Source organism: Condylostylus longicornis, unplaced genomic scaffold (genome assembly GCF_029603195.1).
Source record: "Condylostylus longicornis isolate FDR11 unplaced genomic scaffold, ASM2960319v2 ptg000040l, whole genome shotgun sequence".
NCBI classification, from domain to species: domain Eukaryota; kingdom Metazoa; phylum Arthropoda; class Insecta; order Diptera; family Dolichopodidae; genus Condylostylus; species Condylostylus longicornis.
In genome coordinates this window covers 14,463,294-14,468,755 of record NW_026578009.1, presented here as the reverse complement: position 1 = coordinate 14,468,755, position 5,462 = coordinate 14,463,294, and positions in this window count along the sequence as shown.

Sequence of the window (5,462 nt, the reverse complement as noted above, 5' to 3'; positions counted from 1 at the left end):
GTTTTAAAGACAGCATTTAAATCACATATTTTGTGGAATTTTTCATCTTCATTTTTAATGACAATATGTCAAAAATTACGGTCGATCCCTTGATTTTATGTTGAAATACACTGATGTGAAAAATATAATAAGTAAATTAATTTAGATTTATTTTGGGAACGAGTTCATTTGTACTGATGTTACTAAATCAATTTCCAACATAAAACTTCATAATGCTATCGTCTTTATTATAGCGATGTCGCATTGCGTTTCATTTAAGATTTCAATATTCTGAGCACAATAAATTAAATTAAATAATTTTTCTTCATAAACCTATATATGTACCATGTATAACGGTTGATATAATAATATATCATAGAACAAATTCGTATAATATAATAAACTGCTATAAATTTGCTGAAATAAATTTAATAAAGGTAGATCTATATAGCCGTATCTTATACGGTCACTATTATATTATTTATATTTATATAATATAGTATTTGTGTATCGGTATGTAATAAAAGAGAAGAATTTTATTAATTAAATTAATACAAGAGAATAATTTGATCCAATATTATACTGTAGAAATAAAATAATAATCTCGATTTTTGATATATGCGTAATTTTTTAGAAAAAAAAAAATTGGAAAAGATTTTCCTTGAAATTTATCAATGCAATTTCGGAATAAAGGAGAGGAGTAGTAGAAACATGATTTGTATCATGGTGTCATTCAAAGGGAAGTACTACTCTTTCATCTTTTACTTACTTATTAGTTATAGCAATAAAATATAAAGCAATCGACTGAATTGAAATCTATTTTCATTTTCGTAACTTTTGACATTTTATTCTTAATACTCTTAATTTTCATTTAATTTTAAAATTATATCGAATTTAATGTATCTGTATTTAATATCATATTGAATATAATTTTTATATTAAAATAATTTGTAATTTTAGTTTCAAAAACCTTAGTGAAAATGAGGATATGCTAACATAAATAATAATGTGTTCGCTATTCTATAACTAAAGGGCAAAAACAAGAAGGACTTATACTTAATATTTTCTAAACAAACTCACAAATTTTTAAATTGGAAACCAAAAACTCCAACAAATTTTTTTAAAAGTCAAAATCTTGATTCTCTCAATACTGCTATTATAATATTTCAAATCACAAGCAACTACGCAGATACATAATTCATATATACATATAATAAATACTATAACAACTAAATATTTAAATTTCAAGGATATTGTTTAAATTTCGCATTAAATTCGTTTTTAACCTTATACTTACTTGATTTATTGACTTCATTACAATTACACATAAAATATTTCTAAAAAAAACAAAACCAAAAAATCGATTATAATAAATATTAAAAAAATAACCTATAATTTGGCAAAATTCCAATTTGGAGAGTTTAAAAATTAAAGGATCTATAAACGTAATGTGTAAATTGTACATAAATTTAATCTGTCTATTCCTATGTACAATATCGATAAATATACAACTATATTATAAAAAATAATCGTAATAATTTGAGGGCGTATACGCTTGCATATATGTATGTACAAAATCACATTATCCTTTTGCCCTAATTAAACAATTTGCAATAATAACGACCTTCCGAATTATATTCGTCCTTTTTCACTTCTTTCTTTCTTTTTCTTTTTATTTTATTATGATTTACAATCGATAATAAATTAAATACTTTTATTACGTTTCCTTTTTGTACTTTTATAAAAGAAAATTAAATTGAAAAATAAAAACAATGAACGTTAACATGCAATGAACTTTATGACTCCTACAATGATTTTGGCAATTTCCAATATAAAAAAAAAAATTTTTTTAAATCCATTTGTCATTATTTTTCTTAACCTATTTGGGGAATTTTTTCTCAGAAGTCTTGTGTAAGTGGCTCTTACTTATATTAGTACAAGTACATTTTCACTTATCTATAAAATTATAAGTAGATGGTTAAGGTTTCTATGAATTATTACGATAATATCAAATGAAGAATCAAAAAAATAGTAGAAATTTAGGGAAAAATTGAATTTTTAAAAATAGTTGAAATGGAAATATTTGTATTGAGTACGATAACACAATGTTTATCGTATAATATAAAGCATATACATGACGTTCCCAAGTTTGGAATAACTTTAATACAATAGTTTTGTATTGTAAAATACTCAAAGTGGTAATGGCTGTATTTTAATTGAATTAAAAATTATTACTCTAAATGCCTGCCGAGCAATGTTTCGCTACTTATATTCTTGAGTTTGCCATACTAAATAGACCGTTTTGCTTTTATCCTTGCTTATTTTCAATATCGCAACACTGTCGTGCTTTTGATTTTAATGAAAGAAGAGAAAAATCGAATAATAATCATGTATTCGTACAAATTTGAGAAAAAATGTCTTCGAGCAATATGAGTAGGTATTGCGAAAAATTTTTTTACTTTGTAATATTTTCCACTATCAACTGAGCGTATATCTAGCTTTTTAACCATAAAGTATAAGCTTAGTTGATAAAATTTTTATAACTATTTTGCCAGATTAAAAGGTAACATTTTCATCGATTAATGTACAAATATTTCAAAAGGCAAATGAGAAGTCTAATTATTTGAAAATTGCCTAGAAACCACATTTAAGAAACCACATGCAATTTACAAGTTACAGGAGGTCGGCTATATAACTTAGTTATTTAAGTTGAAAGAGATACGATTGGTATGAAACTTTTGTTAGAGCTTTAATATCTTACTCTTTCTGTTATAATTGAGATGTTTGTATATCAGATATTGTAGCCCTTTTGTTGTCTTCACTTTTCAAATTTATTTTATACTCGTATTTTCTAAATTTTTAGACTTATTTAAAACCTTTATAAATTTATGTCAAAATTTTTTCAAAAGCACTTCTATAGTATTTATTTATTTTTTTTTCAATTACATCATACGAGTATTACACTCCTTTATAATATTAAGAAAATCGCATTGCACTGTTTGAGAAATCCAAATTGAAAAATGTATAAGTATCTACCCCTATGTATCTGAATCTTTAAATTATGTTGTGTTGTAGCATAAAAATAATAATAAATAAAGTTCGTACGTATGTGAAGTGAGTCGTACTAGCGTATTTGTTCATAAATAGTGTAATGCAAAATACTTTCAAGTGTATTTTTTTTAAATATTATTGCAATTGCTACAAATGTGTGTAAATGTGTAGGTGGCATATATCGAGTTAGTCTTTGTGATCTGTACGTTGCGGTGTCATAATGGATGAATGAATTCAAAACTTGCTAAGTAAAACGCTTCCTATTGTATCAATTCTTTTGTTACTTAATTTTTTTTTAACTTTTTTTTTATTTATTATTTCTTTTGTTATATTTTTTTTCTTTTAAGTAAATTCTGTCATAATAACTCTTAACTGACATATTCATTTCTAGTGCATACACTCTGAACTACAAAACTGAATATTATTTTATAAACAATAACTATTTCGTTTTTCATTGTAACATAGATTTTCGGTAGATGTGTGTGTAATAGTGAATATGAATAGTAGTGGGTAAAGACATATTTAATGTTTTGGTATAACACTGATTTGGAAATTAAAATTTATATTTAATTCTCTAGCCCTGTTTGATCTATACAAAGTTTGACTCTAAAATCACTGGGATGGGTACGGATTTATTCACTTTTTGATACGTTTAAAGTTTGAGATCACGGCTGTAATTATGGGGAAGACTAATTGAGATATAAAGATCCAACAAATGACATATTCACAAAATTTGAAAGTTTTTTTTTGAATTTAAAAAGTAAGATAAATATCATAAGATTTATTACAGTCTGGCTCGTAAAAATATGTTTGATAGCTCTTTTTACACTTGTAAGCTCTTTCACAATAATCTCGTCAAACGAAACACTTACTACAAGTACAAAGTTAATATTTAAAGCCAATAAAGCCTAAAGCTAAGTTTTTTTTTAAATGTACTAGTCGATGAAATCGGCCATAATATTGTTATTGTTTTGTCAGAATTTTGTGCCGATATTATACAAAAACGAAGAGAACAACTCGAAAAAGCAAAATATTCCCAAATTTTTTTATCCAACATTCTGTAGTGTTAATACTGAACTATTATGCGGCATGTTGACTGAATTAAAACAAAAAGTATCTAACAAAAAAAATAAAAATAAATAAAAAATGGGGAATATAAAGGCATAAATAAAAGTTAAGAGTTGAGAACAAGAGAGTTTGATTGTGAAAACTTGACACAAAAAGGGTAAAATGATTTGACTTCACAATTGTTCCATTGGAATTTACCGTCTATTATATGGAATGAACGAAAGTGTATTTAAACCATTTTTTTATTTTTAAAAATATCGTAATATTTTACTGTAAGCGTAACCAAATGACTATTTTAGAAGAAGAAGTTCTGTCTTGGATATTCGTCGTTTTATACAACAGTGATGATAGATGATGTAAAAATTTCATTTTTTCTATATAAAATTATTCTTTAACTCCATTTTGATTTAAATCGACATTGGCTTGGGTTTTTAATTTAATTAAAACAAAAGATTGATAAAGGAGTTTCAATAAAATAAAATAATAAAGTACCTAACATAATAATGTTAAGGATTCAAGATCATCGTTGGACCAGCTATAAAAATAAAGTGAATGGAAAGCAAAGCCACAATCTTCATAATAAAACCAATTTCAAACGAATAATTTTTCTATTATATTTGCGTTCGAGAATTAAAATCAGTTTTGCTTGTCATTACACGATTCAGAGGCTTGTGTCGAATGCATTTGCAGAATAAATAATTTTAACGTTATTTGGCAGACACTGCATGATTTGGAAAACATAATTGAGTGTGTAATTGTTTGTACTTGGGCGGAAATGTATTAAAATCTTGATCAAAATTGTACCTTGTTTATAGACGATCCAATACATAATCAAGTCCAAGATTTACATGACAAAAATTATATTAAAAATTAATTTATAGAACCAGAATAATATTGATCCAAAATTTATATAAAGCTGCGAGAAAAGATGGTGAAATCTAAATTTTAAAGCCATAAAGCCTTTTCTATAAAATCGAATAGCAATTTTTTTTCATATTTCTATTGTAAAATGGCAAATATTTCGTAGATTTGCCTCTCTGTTGTTGATAGGATCCTGAAATCGATGGTACTACATAATATACATATTATATAAAATATTTAAAATTTTATTCATTCTTCTCTCTTATTATTTTCATTGAATAAATGAAAATAAAACAGAAATAAAATGGAAAAGAAATAAAAAATCGGAAATGCAGAATGAGTGCTACAGACATTTTATTTTATGTTTTTTTTTTAGAATTTCAGAATCAAGCAGAAAAAGAAAACTGAACTATTAACGACTGTGAAAGAAGAAGAGTGAGCATATCAAAATGAAAAAAAGGAATAAGATCCTTTTAGTGTTTCCTAAACCGAGAACAAAAAAA